The 17,307-nt window shown below is 44.3% G+C and overlaps 1 protein-coding gene across 1 annotated transcript in view; it reads right to left on the reverse strand.

Moving 5' to 3' along the window:
- opn7b (opsin 7, group member b) overlaps positions 1-13,203 on the reverse strand; it is a 52,540-nt gene extending 39,337 nt beyond the window's left edge. Inside the window, exon 1 of the mRNA XM_054792736.1 lies at positions 12,973-13,203. The gene's annotated coding sequence lies outside the window, so the exon portion shown is untranslated. The remainder of the gene's footprint in view (positions 1-12,972) is intronic.
- Between the last annotated feature and the right edge of the window lie 4,104 nt (positions 13,204-17,307).

Consider the following 17,307-nt stretch of genomic DNA (forward strand, 5'->3'; position numbering starts at 1 on the left):
ATTTGTTTAAAAATAATTTTGTGTTATTTATTTTAAATACATCCAGTGGTGTGAAAAAGTGTTTGCCCCTTCCTGATTTCTTTTTTTTTCCGCATGTTTGTCTCACTTAAATGTTTCAGATCATCCAACAAATTTAAATATTAGTCAACACAAGTGAACACCAAATGCAGTTTTTTAAATGAAAATATTTGTTATTAAGGGAGAAAAAAATCCCAACCTACATGGCCTTGTGTGAAAAAGCGATTGTCCCCCCTGTTAAAACGTAATTTAAGTGAGATTAATTGAGGTCTATCAGTCTGGAAAAGGTTATAAAGCCATTTCTAAAGCTTTGGGACTCCAGCGTACTACAGTGAGAGGCATTTAACTGCAATAAACCAGGGCGGACTGTACAGGTATATTTTCATCTCTGTACAGTGGTGTGAAAAAGGGTTTGCCCCCTTCCCGATTTCTTAACACCCCCTCAAAAAAGAAAGTAATTGAGATCTATCAGTCCCCAAGGTTTTACAGCTATTTCTAAAGCTCCAGCAAACTAAAGTGAGAGCCATGACCACAAATGGCAAAAACATGGAAAAGTGATGAACCTTCCCAGAAGTGGCCGGCAGTGGTTCCAAGACGAAAACCACTGCTGAACAAAAAGAACATTAAGGCTCATCTCAGTTTTGTCAGAAAACATCTTGATGATCCGCAAGACCTTTGGGAAATTACGTCAGACAAAAGTTGAACATTTTGGAAGGTGTGTGTCCCATTACATCTAGCATAATAGTAACGCCACATTTCAGAAAAAGAACATCATACCAACAGTAAAATATGGTGATGGTAGTGTGATGGTCTGGGGCTGTTTTGCCGGTTTAGGACCTGGAAAACTTGCTGTGATTAATGGAACCATGAATTCTGCTATCTACTAAAAAATCCTGAAGGAGAATGTCCGGCCATCTGTTTGTGACCTCAAGCTGAAACCAACTTGGGTTCTGCAGCAGGACAATGATCCAAAACACACCAGCAAGCCCACCTCTGAATGGCTGAAGAAAAACAAAGTGAAGACTTTGAAGTGGATTAGTCAAAGTCCTGATCTAAATCCTATTGAGATGCTGTGGCATATGAAGGCGGTTCATACTCAAAAACCCTCCAATGTGGCTAAATTAAAACAATTCTACAAAGGGCCAAAATTCTTCCACAACGCTTGATTGCAGTTAATTGCAGTTGTTGCTGCTTTGGGTGGCCCAATCAGTTATTAGCGGATTATCACTTTTTCAGACATGGCCATGTAGGTTTCGATTTTTTTGCCCCCTTAATAATAAAAGGTTTCATTTAAAACCTGCATTTTGTGTTCAGGTGTGCTGTCATTGACTTATATTTAATGTTTTGGATGATCTGAAACATTTCTGTGACAAACATGCAAAAAATAAGAAATCAGGAAGGCAACACTTTTTCACACCACTGTTTGTTCTACTTTTATCGTGTTCTATTATATGGTTTAAAAATGACTGTTTTGACTTGACATTTTTTTTCTTTTCAATAAAATGTATTTCAAAATAACACATTTTAGAGTTATTATAATATTGTGAAATTGTGATATTTTTGCCGAACGTTGTCATACCGCTCCATGCCCATCCATTCATCCATTCTTTTTCTATGCCGCTTATCCTCACTAGTGTCGTGGGGGTATGCTGGAGTCTATCCCAGCTGGTCCATGCCTAATGCAAAACAATCATTGTATGTCCATTAATTTGTCTTTTTCAATAATTTATATACAATTAACACGATTTGACAACTTGAAAGTGACAACTTTTTGCAGAAGCGACATCCATTTTGTCTGGTTTGTCCTTATTCCCAACTGCCCTGGTGATCACATCACTCATTCGTGTGTTCTGACCCATCTAGGGTGGTTTTCAGATGCTCAATGATTTTATCTTTTTCTTCAATCTCTTTTGTGAGAGCGGCTTTCAGTGCTGCATTACTTTCCTGATTGTTTGTTCTCCACTCTCAGGCTTAGAACTTCATCCGTCAAGTCCTGGACCTTCTGCCTTATGGAGCCCATGTTTTGTTGCATATGATCCAGCATCCGTACCTTCCCATCTACATGCTCCAGCCTCTCAAGTTTCTGTAGTATTTATGCTAGGATATCTTCTTGCTTTACCACCGTCTTTTGCAACTGCTTCGACACGCTCTCTTGTTGTCTATCAGCATGCTTAGTCAGTTGGTGCTTCAAATTGGTTACATGCTCGTCGGGAGGTCTTGGCGGCGGGGGGGCGGGTACAGCACCCGCACCTTCTTTCATCATAGGTGACTCCATGTCTATAATCGAATCCGGAGCGCTTCGACCTGAACTGCACGAGCCACCATCAGATCCGATTCTTTTCTCTTTTCTCTTTGGCATTATTGCGGTTGCTAAGCAACACCGTCTCGCCGTGTTGTCGAGTTGCCAGTTAGCTTGTCTTACACTGCCTTCGGTGTTTATATTTGTTGTAACAGCGAGTTTGTGTCTCTCACCAGTCGTTGTTACAGCCGGAGATATCTCTTCAAGAAGATATTTTAAGAGTCCGGCTTTGTGCTGCCGCGCTGGCCGTCAAGTTGACCGTCCAGGGTTTTAGCTCAACACTTTGCGTTCTCAACTTTCATACTGAAGGGCCTTCATTTGAGCTCACAGCAGTGCGCGGGCCCATCTGAGCCAGGCGGGTTACACTAGCACATTGCTGTCCCCTACACAGCAAACAATGAAGTTATGTTATGAACACTCTGAAAAACAAACTCCAGGCCCATACCAAAGGTGACGCTGTATTAATTTTGTGGTTTTAATTTGGCGTAGTGCCTGTCTGTGCGAGACTACGTTGTAAACCTCACTTCCTGACGCCTTAGAAGGCAAGCTACACATCAAGTTGACAGCTCGGGCTTTTAGCTTAATGGGTAGTGACTCGACTCTTACGCGGTAGACCCTGGTTTGATCCCTGGGCGTGTGCATGGATGGACCAGATGGGTTACTTTTGCTTGATGCACAATACATAATATATCAATAGCATTGTAGTAGTAATAACTGTTATATCACTACTGCATTAATAACACATTTAGTAATGTGTTATTAATGGAGAGCATGGGGCTGAATTTTGTGACGAGTAGGGCTGTCAATCGATTAAAATATTTAACCGTGATTAATCACACAGATAGATAGATAAAAACTTTTATCTATCTATCGATCGACCGACCGACCGACCGACCGACCGACCTACCTACTATAGTAGTAGGGATTTGATACACAACTACAACGATAACTACATCAAATTTTATGTAATGGGATATCAATTATGGAAATATGGGCCATTATTTTATTCAAAAGTCATATAGTTAGAAATCTCCCAGTTATTGCATGTTTAATGCGAGCGGCAATTTGTCAAACTTTGTTTGACGGTCCTTGAACACACCTTCTCCCATTCTCACACACTGCACAGATATATAGATATTTTATTTATCTCCTAGAGAAATTCACACAGATGGACTACTATACTGTATTTTTACCCTTTTTTCACCTCATATTTACTCCCAAATGCTGATACTGGAAAAACTTATTAGACCACGCTTGTTTCTTCAGTTTATTGATCCATTTTAAAGCCTGGTACAACTACAGGTACACTGTTTGGACAAATATAATGATGATAACAAATATAGCTCATAAGAATTTAATTTAAGAGCTGATATCTAGCAACTTCCATGGTTTTCTTGATAATAACCAAAATCACTTAAGTTCTTACATAAATATTGTCGTTAACTAGCAGCTCGTACTCAGATTTTAGCTTGCAGTTCCAACCAAAAAATCAGCCGAGAGATAGTTCGCATCTAAAAAAATACTCGAAAGTTGGGACACTCGTAAGTGTGAATCACAAATGGGGGCAAGTATGCGCTCTAAGCGTGCTTGTGTGTGTGTGTGTGTGTGTGTGTGTGTGGGGGGGGGGGGGGGGGGGGTTAGCGGGGATCACTAAAAGTGCTACGTCGTGTCTGTGTGCTCCTACATCCGCACTGAGGCCGTACTCACCAAGTACGGATCCCCAAATTTTATCCACGGTTTTACAAGTAGGCAACATGCACTTGCATGTACGGCGGGTTGGGGCCCTCACTCACACATAGGCTGTCTGCATTTTCCCCATGCGTGCGTGGGTTTTCTCTGGGTACTCCGGTTTCCTCCCCCATTCCAATAACATACATGTTAGGTTAATTGGCAACTCTAAATTGTCCATAGGTATGAATGTGAGTGTGAATGGTTGTTTGTCTATATGTGCCCTGCGATTGGCTGGCGACAAGTCCAGGATGTACCCCACCTCTCGCCCTAAGTCAGCTGGGATAGGCTCCGGCATACTCCCGTGACGCTAATGAGGATAAAAGGCATAGAAAACGGATGGATGGATGGATGGATGGATGGATGGATGGATGGATGGATGACTTTTCCAAGCTAACACAGCATTTTCATTGCTCCCAAGTGACAAATAGCTGTAATTACTTATGTTTACTTGGACACATTTTTGCCACTTTTGAAGAAATATGCCATTAGTTTTATTATTTATTTTGTATTATTGATTGCATCGAATCCTTCTGTTTTGAAAATATATCGTTTTTGTGTATCTAGATTCACTATTACTATTGCAGCCTGCAGTGACCCTGAATGCAGTGTAGTGTCTTGCCCTAACTAACAACTTGCAGACACCGGGTCTCTCACTTGGAACCCACCTACGTGCTACTAGAAGTCCTGCCAGGGCTCCACCAATGTATTCAATCTCACATCCAAAGTCTCCTTAAAGAAGGCGTCTCGTCCTCTGTAAGTTTCACAAGTAATATCTCTTGAAACAGTAAGTCAAATATGTTTTTGTCTAAATGAAGGTGATTGTATGCTTCCTTTTTTTATATCAGCCAATAGAAGGGGTGCATCCAGGAATTCTGGGCCCCATGGGAAAAGTAGGGTCCTATGATTTCCGCATTAATGGAATCGCGGACAGAATCGCGGAATTGGCCAATATAAACATAATCTATTGTTAAACGCGGAATCTTGCAGAAAGTGACATGTGAATGAAATGATGTCATTGTGAGAAGAGGAAAAGTTTGTGTGGGTAGTATTTCCCCGGAGGGTCGCTCAATTGCGATTGAATATCATCACAAACACTACTAAACATGTCGAAAGCTTGGAAACTCCTCTCTGACGCAACGTGAATGGAAGCACTCTTTGTCACATTTGTTTAATTGTGTAAACAAAATAAAGGTGTCATGAAAAATATCTTACATTAATAACGCGGTTGGAATTACGTCTGTGACTACATCTTCCTTAACCACAAGCACGGGCATTACAGTTTGTTGAAGATTTTGTAGCAATATGTGCTGAGGCTGACATCCCATTAGAAAAGTTAGCTAAGCTACATCCATTTCTGAATCACTGGACAAAGTGGGCCAATGACGTATTGCATCAATAATTGTAACGATTTTTGTATTTAATCAATGAACATTTTATTCACTAACCCAAATTGCACACACACTTTGCTGGTAAAATAAGTGGAAAAGGTAAAAAACGGAATTCTCAAAAATTAGGGCCCAAAAGAAGAAACCACATTTCCCCCCTTTTTTATTAATTAATGACTAGGGATATTATGCCAATTTTATGGCAATATCATCATCGGCCCATCAATATTATCAATATTGGTATAAAAATGTGATATTGGTAGATTGTTATGAACGGCCAAGGCCGTGAGACAGGAATCCAAAAATGCAGAGTCGGATAAGTGAAACAGAAAAAGTCTTTAATACAAAAATGGACAACAAAAGGGTACCAAAAACAACACAAGAAACAAAGTACAACAAAAATACATCCGGACCTAGTCGCGGGAAATAGTAACAAAAAACACTGCTTGCAAGGTGAGCTGAGCAGGGAAAAATACGGACAAGTAACGAAAAGAGCTGCTAACAAAAAACTAGCAGAAAGTACCAAAAATACAGCTACTGCTGAAGACGTCAAGCAGGCAGGTAGGTACTTACAGGGAAGCCGAGCGAGGGTCAGAAAGCCAAAACACAATGCACAAGGACAAGCCGGAAGGAGCTGAACAGGGTGTAGCAAAGGGACAATCTGGCACTGGATGTGAGTAAGCACACAGCTTAAATAGAACAACTAATCAGGCACAGGTGAAGATGATCAGCAATCAGGGTGCTCAGGAGTGTGCTGCAACAGAGAAGCAGTAGAAGGCAGTACCGCAGCACACAATCCTGACAGTATCCCCCCCTTTTATAAGACGCCCCCTGGCGGCCTACCTGGTTTATTGGGGTGAGCGGAGTGGAAGTCGGAAATGAGGGAGGGATCCAGGATACGGGAGCAGGCGACCCAGGAGCGCTCTTCTGGTCCATATCCCTCCCAGTCGACCAAATACTGCACCCCCCTCCCCCTTCTTCTCGAATCTAATAGGGCTCTCACCGTATACGCGGGCTGGCCGTCGATGATGCGGGGCGGGGGTGGAGCCTCGACCGAAGGGCACAGTGGACTGGTAGCGACAGGCTTGATGCAGGAGACGTGGAAGACTGGGTGGACTTTAAGAGCCGGTGGAAGCTCCAGCTTGACAGCTGACTTGTTGACTATTGTTTTGATCTTGTAAGGTCCCACGAACCTTGGAGCCAGCTTCCGAGAGGTCCCTGCCAGCGGAAGGTCTTTAGAAGACAGCCATACCTCCATCCCAGGCTGGTAATCAGGTGCGGGAACCCGGTGCCTGTCAGCAATCCGACGGTTGTGTTCTGCTGTTCGTGTTAATGCAGCCCGGGTCTCTCGCCAAATGCGTCGGGCGCGTCGAAGGTGTACGTGAACAGCCGGGACGGTAATCTCTGCTTCCTGGGAGGGAAAAAGCGGGGGCTGGTAACCAAACACAGTCTTGAAGGGTGACATACCTGTCGCCGAGCAGGGTAACGAGTTGTGGGCATACTCGATCCAAGGGAGGTGGGTTGACCAGGAGGAGGGGTGTCGATGACAAACGCACCTAAGTGCTGCTTCCAAGTCCTGATTGGCCCGCTCCGTCTGGCCGTTGGACTGTGGGTGGTATCCAGAAGAGAGACTAACGGTCGCCCCCAATGCCTTATTAAATGCCCGCCAAACTCTTGACGCAAACTGAGGCCCTCTGTCCGAAACAATGTCTGTAGGTATCCCGTGTAGGCGAAAAACGTGCCTCACCAACAGTTTAGCTGTTTCCAGGGCCGTGGGCAACTTGGGGAGCGACACAAAATGCGCCATCTTAGAAAACCTGTCTACGATATTGAGTATGACGGTCCGGCCATATGACGAGGGTAATCCAGTGATGAAGTCCATTGCGATGTGGGACCATGGCCGACCAGGGACAGGTAACGGCTGAAGCAAACCGGCAGGAGGGCGATGGGAAGCTTTACCTCTGGCGCAGACGGAGCAGGCGGCGACAAACTTCTTAACGTCGGCTGTCATGGTAGGCCACCAGAACCTTTGGGAGACCAGGAATAGGGTTCGTCGAATCCCCGGGTGGCAGGCAATCTTCGACGAGTGACCCCACAGCAGCACCTCGGATCTGAGTCGTTCAGGAACAAACAATTTCCCCTCAGGGCACCCCTCTGGTAGTTCCGTCTCCTCCGCCGCCTCAGAGACCCTCCTCTCCACCTCCCACTGAAGAGCGCCGAGTATCCGGGCGACAGGTACGATGGTCTCCAGTGGTGAGTTCGACTCCACCGGGGAAAAGATCCTTGATAATGCATCAGGCTTAATATTCCGTGATCCAGGTCTGTAAGTGATAGAGAAATTAAACCTTGTTAAGAACAGTGACCATCTGGCTTGGCGAGAGTTGAGTCTGTGCGCTGAGCGTATATATGCCAAGTTCTTGTGGTCCGTAATAACTACCAACGGCTGGGCTGCACCCTCCAGCCAATGTCTCCACTCCCGCAGCGCAAGCACAATGGCCAGCAGTTCCCGATTACCCACATCATAATTTCTCTCTGCCGAGGTGAGGCGACGTGAGAAAAAGGCACACGGGTGCAGCTTCTGGTCGACTGGTGAGCGCTGGGATAGGACCGCCCCCACTCCCGTATCCGAGGCATCAACCTCAACGATAAACTGCAAGGCAGGATCAGGGTGAGTAAGGACAGGGGCAGACGTAAACAGTGTTTTAAGCTTGGTAAACGCTTTCTCAGCTTCAGGAGACCAAACAAAGGGAACTTTTACTGATGTAAGCCTTGTCAGAGGTTCTGCCTTTATGCTGAAATTACGAATGAACTTCCGGTAGAAGTTCGCGAACCCCAAGAACCTCTGCAAGTGCTTCCTTGATTTGGGAGAAGGCCAATCGACCACCGCCTGGATCTTGGCGGGATCGGCTCTTAACTTGTCCTTCTCCACTATAAACCCTAAAAAGGACACAGATGTGGTATGAAACTCGCACTTCTCCGCTTTGACAAAAAGGCGATTCTCCAACAACCGCTGAAGGATGCAGCGTACGTGCTGGACATGCTCCTGAAGGGAATTAGAAAAGATCAGGATGTCATCTAGATAAACAAAGCAGCAGTGGTTAATCATATCCCTAAGAATATCATTTATTAAACTCTGGAATACAGCGGGTGCATTGGTGAGGCCGAAGGGCATAACGAGGTACTCGAAGTGACCGAGCGGTGTATTAAAGGCCGTCTTCCACTCGTCCCCCTCTCTAATACGAACCAAGTGGTAAGCATTCCTAAGGTCGAGTTTGGAAAAAATCTTGGCCGAATGAAGGGACGAAAAGGCGGAGTCCATGAGAGGAAGCGGGTAACGGTTCTTAACGGTAATGTCATTAAGGCCGCGAAAATCAATACAAGGCCGCAGCGACTTATCTTTCTTTTCGACGAAGAAAAAACCGGCCCCCAGTGGAGAGGACGAGGGGCGAATAAGTCCGGCAGCCAGAGAGGACGCAATGTATTCCTTGAGAGCAAGTTGCTCGGGTCCAGAGATGCTATAAAGTCTAGCATTGGGTAACGGTGCTCCCGGGAGGAGTTCGATAGCGCAGTCATATGGACGATGGGGGGGTAAACTCTGAGCTCTATCCTTGCTAAAAACCATGCGGAGATCATGATAGATGTCAGGAACACCGGTAACGTCAATATTCTCAGGGCTGTTAGGCTTACCAGAAACTGTGGGTACCGCGGAACGTAAGCAATTAGCAAAACAATGGCTACTCCAATTGATTATCTGTCCCCTCGTCCAATCCACCATCGGGTTATGAATTTGCAGCCAAGTGAGACCCAAAACTACGGGTGCGGATTGAGACGGAGCGATAAAAAAACTAATGGACTCATGGTGGTTGCCGGACAACTGAAGGGATAACGGAACGGTTCTATGAGTGACTACCGCCAAGGGACGTCCATCCAGTGAGTGGACCTCCTTATGGTCCCTCAACTCAACCCCCTGAATGCCATGTTTCTTAACAAAATTAGAGTCAATAAAGCAATCATCCGCCCCCGAATCTACTAATGCGGAAACCTGAACATTGACGCCCCCTCCCGTAATGAGTCCCGTCACCTGTAGTCTCTTAAAGACTGCTGGAGTTGGAGCCGACGCCGGAGGCATCTCAGCATACTCACAATGGCCCTGAGCAGGCTGACTCTCCCTTGACTTGGATACGGAGGTCGATCCTGCTCCAGTCTCCTTAATGACGTCAGGAGGGAATCCGGAGCGGCGTGTCGGGCGCGCTGGACATCTGCTGATGGTGTGGTTGGGCTCGCCGCAGTACAGGCAAAGGCGGAGTCGTAGCCTGCGTGACCTCTCTGCAGCAGACAGGCGTCTTCCCCCCAGTTGCATCGGTTCCGCAAAATCCTCGGTGGCCGCCGTAGATGGGACTCCCTCTGTTCCGCTGGTTCCAGGTGTTAGTGGTATCAGCCGAGTCTCCTGACGGTGGTTCTTGGCTGATCCTGCAGGTAGTCCCTCACTCCGTTCACGATCACGTTCCCGGAGGCGATTATCCAGCCGTATGGCTTGGTCGATAAGCTCGTTGAGCGTGGTGGTGAACTCCCTCACCGCCAGTTCATCCTTAATCCGCTCGTCAAGAGCCTTGCGAAATATTCCGCGGAGCGCCTCCTCGTCATATCGGCTTTCTGCCGCCAGCACCCTAAAGTCCACCGAAAAAGCCGCTACCGAGCGTTTGCCCTGTCGTAGGTCCAACAATTGGTTACCGGCCTCCCTACTACGGATAGGGTGATCGAAGACCTGTCGTAGCTCCTCCAAAAAGACGGAATAGGAGGTGCGCAACTCCGGCTTAGCTTTGCTCACCGCTATAGCCCACGCTGCTGCTTTATCAGTAAGTAAGCTCATTATAAACGCTATCTTGGCCTGGTCGGAATAGTAAGTGCTGGGTTGTTGGTCAAAAATCAGGGTACACTGGTGTAAAAATTGTCTGCAATCCATAGATTCCCCCGAAAAGCGTGGGGGGGGTGGGAGGCTAGGCTCGCGACTATTACTGCTGCTGGCAGCAGGTGCGATTCGAACAACCTCTGATGAGGGAGCTGCACCCTCCGACTGTCCTGGGTGAGCGCCAAGTCCCAGATGCTGCTCAATAGCACTAATGCTAGTGGCGAGGGCAGCCAGGGACTCCATAACTCCCCGGAGGGATTGCTCATGGCTGCCGACAAGCGCACCTTGTTGGGATAATGCGGCCTTGATATGTGCGAACTCTGCGGATTCCATGTTTGGCCAGATTGTTCTGTTATGAACGGCCAAGGCCGTGAGACAGGAATCCAAAAATGCAGAGTCGGATAAGTGAAACAGAAAAAGTCTTTAATACAAAAATGGACAACAAAAGGGTACCAAAAACAACACAAGAAACAAAGTACAACAAAAATACATCCGGACCTAGTCGCGGGAAATAGTAACAAAAAACACTGCTTGCAAGGTGAGCTGAGCAGGGAAAAATACGGACAAGTAACGAAAAGAGCTGCTAACAAAAAACTAGCAGAAAGTACCAAAAATACAGCTACTGCTGAAGACGTCAAGCAGGCAGGTAGGTACTTACAGGGAAGCCGAGCGAGGGTCAGAAAGCCAAAACACAATGCACAAGGACAAGCCGGAAGGAGCTGAACAGGGTGTAGCAAAGGGACAATCTGGCACTGGATGTGAGTAAGCACACAGCTTAAATAGAACAACTAATCAGGCACAGGTGAAGATGATCAGCAATCAGGGTGCTCAGGAGTGTGCTGCAACAGAGAAGCAGTAGAAGGCAGTACCGCAGCACACAATCCTGACATAGATATCAATATCAGGTTTTTTCCCGATAATGAAAACCGATTTTAAAAAATACTGTATGGATGGTCATTTTAACGTTCACATGTTCCTGTCCGCTCTGAGTGCCGTAGAGTTGGCTATCTCCACGTTAGCATCTGGGACGCTAGCTGTTAGCCATCCAGTGAAGCACAAATAGGATGCACTCCGTGAAGGTCTTGACGCTCTTGTCAGCTCGGCGATCTTCCTTGGTAGTGAATTCAAGTTTTGCATGATAATAGAACGTATCAAAGGCTTGAATCTCCACTTCCTTGCTAGCATTAAAATGTGCTTAAATGAACAAACGGAGCGGCTTGAAAGGCAGCCACTCGTGGCGACGTGAGAGTTGGACAATTTCGGAAAAAATTGTAGATAGTTTATTAATCTCCAAGAGAAATTCATATTTCCAGCAGCTCTGCAAAAATGTCATAATGAATCTAATCATAATAAATACTGTAACAACCAAGGCAAGACATGAGAGATAAGAAACATATAAAAATACAATAAGAATAAATAAATACGGAACAGGTCACGTGAAATTTGTAGTGCAATAATACATAATAAATAATAATAATAATGCTTAGTAATAATAATACATAATAAGGTAATAAGTCCAGCCCAGTCCTTCCACGGCAGGAGATATGTGATGTTACACATATCTGTATCGGTATCGGTTGATATCGGAATCGGAAATTGCGAGTTGGACAATATCAGCATATCGATTATCGTCAAAAAAGCCAATATCAGACATCCCTAGTAATTACGTATATTTTCAACCCCCTGGCAGCCAGGGAACCTTGGAATTGTCCTGACTTTTCCACCTTTATATGGCACGCCTGGCCAATAGCACGCATCATAAATAAATTGAAAACTGTAATGTATAATGAATATATGTGATCGGTATCGGCTGATTTCACTCTGGATTATCGGTATCGGAATTGTCAGCATAAAACCCTAATCGGAGCACTCCTAATTAAAACCACTGAATTGTTTGCATGGAAAATCATGCAACAGCTCCAGTTGTTTCAAAAGCAAACATGGACTTAGCAGGGCAACATTTCTGGCCCTGCTTGTGTCTGGGAGTCTCAATTACAAGCATATTCAACCCAAAACCTTCCAGTGGAACAGTGGCAGTCACATGGAGATGGAGAACACTTTATTGCCTGTTGATTTCCATTTCCAAGAATGTGTAGACTGTCTGTGGATTCTTGTGATTCCTCGCTTTACACTGAACATCATGTATGCTGTGTTAAACAGCCACCATGTCATGCCACGAACACAACTCTGTGAGACACGGGAGGTCATGTATTCCACATGACAAATTCCAAATAACTGTCACCTAGTCAACTGCGGTGTACAGGGCTCACATTGCGGCATGCACTCTCCCAGCCTTTACAACAAGAGTATTGCAGGCTCATAATAACTCATCAAGCTAATCTTTGAGAGACACTTAAGTAATCTGCAAAATGCCTTTGAATGCTGCAGCACTGTGAGGCAAAAGAACCCCATTAAATACAGTAACTGTATGGACACACACGCAGAGTGGTCTTTAATTAAGAGAGTGGAGTCCATGGGAATGTTTCTGTGTACAACAAAGGTCAACTCAAAGCAGATGAACAATGTAACCATGCTCTGGGAAAGTTCCTTTATAATATTTGTTCTGAATAAACCAGATCCAACAGATGAAAAACAAAAGTTAATAAGTGGTACAAAGACTTTGTGCCTACCGTAGTGAGAGGGTGTGCTGGCTGGGGATCATGGGCGTTTCAACTCCAGAGCGCAGCGCGTCAAACCTTCAACCATGTGTGGCAACAAAGGCAGAAGATGAGAAGATTTTGTGTGAAGCTAATGGGCAAAGTGGGCTGTGTACAGAGCCACAGAATCCACCCGTAGTCAGCAAGCAGTAGCCCGACAGCTGTGCTCAGCTCGAGGAGATCCGAGAGGTGACGGATTGAGAGAGACGGGCTGCTGCTGCTGCTCTCTCCTCGACCCTGCAGCTCACAGTGACTCTCCCAAGCTCTGCTGCTCGCTCTGCTCTCCCTCTCTACTTAAATCTTTGTCCACACATGGATTCACCACGCTGCACACCCCCACTATATTCTCCTCTGTCTCACTCACATGCACATTCACGCTGCACTCAGGTTGGCTTCCCCCGATGCAGATTTTCTTTCAATGGGCACCAATATCACAGTTTTTTTATTTCCGAAATTCATTTTACTGTCATATTTCCAGTTCTCAAATGGGAAATACCAAAGGATGATGAGGGATACCACCAAGGTGATGAGGGACAATAGCAAAATTCCCAACCTGTTTGGATGAGGGTTCTTGCAGAGTGGGTGAGGTTGACATGGGTGGCATGGCATTACTTTGAAGTGCAAGTGAAATGTCATGCTTAATATTATCTAGTGAGTCCAGTTCCACTGCTGTGTGCAGTTGTAGTGCCGTGTGCGGCATGTTCGACTCAAATGCAATTTTTTTAACACTCCCAAAGACATCATTATGAGAGTTATTCATGAATGACGTCATGTCCGTGGTCATTCCAGAGCTGTGTGGAGGGAAATGGATGGGTTTCTGACTTTCATTTGGGTAGCATCGTGACAACGGCAGAACATATTCATCAATTCTTCTATGCATTTGAATATAATACATTCTCCACGCATAAAAACACCCAATATAGTTTTTCTACATGCAGTATAAGAGAATATAATAGGTCAGTGGTGTCCAAAAAATGAATAAAATATACTGTAAAAGTACAATATAAAGTCAAAGACAGTTGTAATCTAACAATTGATGTATTTTTTATTTATTTATTTTTATAATAATCTGTGTGAAGTTGGTGATTCATGCAAACATCCAGGGATGGCAAACATGGATTCAACTGACAGCCTTGTTCACTGTATTTTTCTCAAAATCACCGCGTTCAGTACTAAGAGCATTTTTTTTTTACACGACACGAGCCGTTTACAGCTCTGTCTAGTCAAATGCGCAGCATATGTAATGAAACAAGTTTACCAAGGAACTTTAGATACGGGCTGAGCTGAGGAAAACCTAAAAAAAAAACCCCGCCCATGGTGGAGACAGTGAATAGCGCGACATGACCCGTTTTCAACTCTGTCTTGTCAAATGCACCGCGTACTCCTCTCTCTGGCTGTAGAGACTCTGTCTAAGGAGGGGCGGTTGCTGTGTGTGACTGGCCAATCACAGAGCGAGGATTTTCCTTCGTCACCATTACAGATAATGACGAGCTGTATTCTTTTCATGCTCGTACTCGGCAAAAATTCATTTTCCGTACCGGATACTCATCTAAAACAAGTATCTGGCTCATCCCTAAAAATTAGGTTGCGGAAAAAGTTAGAATGTTACGAGAAATATGTTGAAATATTATAGGAATAAAGTCACAATTACAAGAAGATTTATTAAATGTAAGTTGAAAAAGTTGAGAAAAAAAAGCAGAAATGGAAAAAAACAGTAATAATTATACAAGTGAAAATCTTAAAAGAAAAAACTTTGTTTTCCTGCAATGAAAACATTGCAAATTTACGATTGGGGGAAAACGTTATAATATTATGGGAATACAGTTAAGGGAAACTATTATGGGAGTAAAGTCAGGTTACAAAGAGAAAATTTAAGACAATTTAAGAAGAAAGTTGAAATATTTGGAAAACAAAAAAAAACAGCAAAAATGGGGGGAAAAAGAGCAAAGAAAGACCACAGTTCTAATACGCTTTTTCACCTATATCACAAAGCTGAGATGCATTTTTTTCTTGAAATATATACTGTATATAACTTCATAGCATATCTACATGTGTTGCTTTACGAAATATCAAAGTGGCCCCTGCATCTGGAAGCATTTCCTGCCGACACGCTGCTTATATAGAGGAAAGGCGGACGTGACTGAGGACATGTTGCAAATGTTAAAGGGAAGGGTGGGTGTGAAACAGGACGCTAAAGGCACGCCCCCAGTAGGTGCGTATATAGTGCCAGTATGTGCATTGTGCAAAACAAAATCGGTTTGGCTAAGGACCCACGAAAATGGCATCTACGAAGAGACAGGCTTATGAAGCACAGTTTAAACTGCAAGCTATCAGTTACGCGGAGGAACATGGGAATCGAGCAGCCGCGAGAGAATTCAAGCTCAACGAATCCATAGTTCGCAAGTGGAGGAAGCAGGAAAACGGGTTTGGATTAATGATCAAAGAACAGCCGGGAGAAGCGTCTCTACAGTCACCACTCGACTGAGGGCAGTAAAGCTTGCAGAAGAAATGAACATCAAACATTTTCAAGGAGGTCCATCTTGGTGCTTTCATTTTATGTAACGGCGCCATCTATCCATCGGGCAAGGACTACCGTGGCACAGCAACTTCCAACGGATTACAAGCAAAAGCTGACCATCTTCCGCTCCTACTGGAAGTAAAAAGATTGCAGACAAAGACATCCAGCCCAACCACATCACCAACATGGATGAGGTGCCGCTCACTTTCGACATCCAAGTGAACCACACAGTAGAGAAGAAGGGGATCAGCACGGTGGCGATTGGCACAATGGGGCAGGAGAAGTCGGCTTTTACTCTTGTGCTTGGTTTCCATGGTAATGGACAGAAACTGCCACCTATGGTGATTTTTAAGAGGAAGATTCTGCCTAAAGAAAAGTTTCCAGCCGGAGTCATCGTTAAGGCCAATCAAAAGTGCTGGAGAGAGTGGCTGAGTGAGGCGTGCGTAAAGAGACCGGATGTTTTTTTCCACGCGTCACCATCCTTGTTGATATGTGGAAAAGTGTGGATAACGGAAAAGTGATCTTTTTTTCCATGGGGTCCAGAATTTGTGGCTACACCCCTGCTATTGGCTGAGATGAAAAACGGAACCATAAAATCACCTTAATTTAGACAAAAACATATTTCACTTACTTTTCCAAGAGAACATTTAACTCGTGAAACTTAGAAGATGAGACGCCTTCTTTAAGAAGACTTTGGATGTGAGATCGAGTACATTGATGGAGCCCTAGCAGGGCTTCCAGTAGCACGTAGGTGGGTTCCAGGTGAGAGAGAAGCAGGCGGACCCGGTGTCTTCCACCGCTGACGAAAGGCTGGTCATCTCGTTCGATGAATGAAATTATTATTTGGGTTATTTATTTATTAAAACCTAATCATCAGGTGAGAAATCTAGGAGTAATAATGGACTCAGACCACCAAAGATAGATTAGACTCTCGTCTTTCATCAGAAAGAAAAGTTTGTTTCTACCTTTTTCCGCTGGCACGCTACAAGAGGCCTTGCTTATGCAGCTCGACAATCCGACCACGTTCGAAAAGAGAAAGCTTCTTAGCTTCTTTAGCCATTTAGCCACAGAAAATGAAAATTTTGATCAGATTTTGGCTTTTATAGCCTGTGGTCTTAAACTTTTGTTGAGGGGATGAACAACCTACAGTATTTCAGTTTTGTTTTGTTTTGTTTAAATTACAAGTTCCAAATTATTTTTGTCTCACTCCCCCATTCTTGCTTTTGCATATTGTAGCTCTACTTTAAACCTCACTAAGATCCAAATGTGCAAAATGCAAATTCTAGCAATTTTTCAACTGGTCTTAAGATTTTGATCAGGTCTGTATATAGTTGTATGTATATATATATATATATATATATGTATATGTATATGTATATATGCATATATGTATGCGTGTGTATATGCATAATGTGTGTATGCGTGTGTTTGTGCGTGTGTATACAGCTATGTATATGTATATGTATATACAGTATGTATAAAGTACATATGTGGGTGATCTATGTGCAGGGCACATATAGACAGTCCAGGGTGTACCCCGCCTCTCGCCTGTAGTCAGGTGGGATAGGTTCCAGCATACCACTGCAACACTAGTGAGGATAAGTAGCATAGAAAATAGACGGATGGATGGTTTTGTGTCACTACTGCCGCCTAGTGACCAGAATACTACATATCACTTGTACTTCAATATGTTTTGACTAATAATCGGCCATAGTCTTACCACGAAACAGCGGTAATTAATTAATTAACTAATTTATGAAAAACTGCAATATAGCGAGGGAGCAATAATC

This window comes from Dunckerocampus dactyliophorus, chromosome 1 (genome assembly GCF_027744805.1).
Source record: "Dunckerocampus dactyliophorus isolate RoL2022-P2 chromosome 1, RoL_Ddac_1.1, whole genome shotgun sequence".
NCBI lineage: Eukaryota > Metazoa > Chordata > Actinopteri > Syngnathiformes > Syngnathidae > Dunckerocampus > Dunckerocampus dactyliophorus.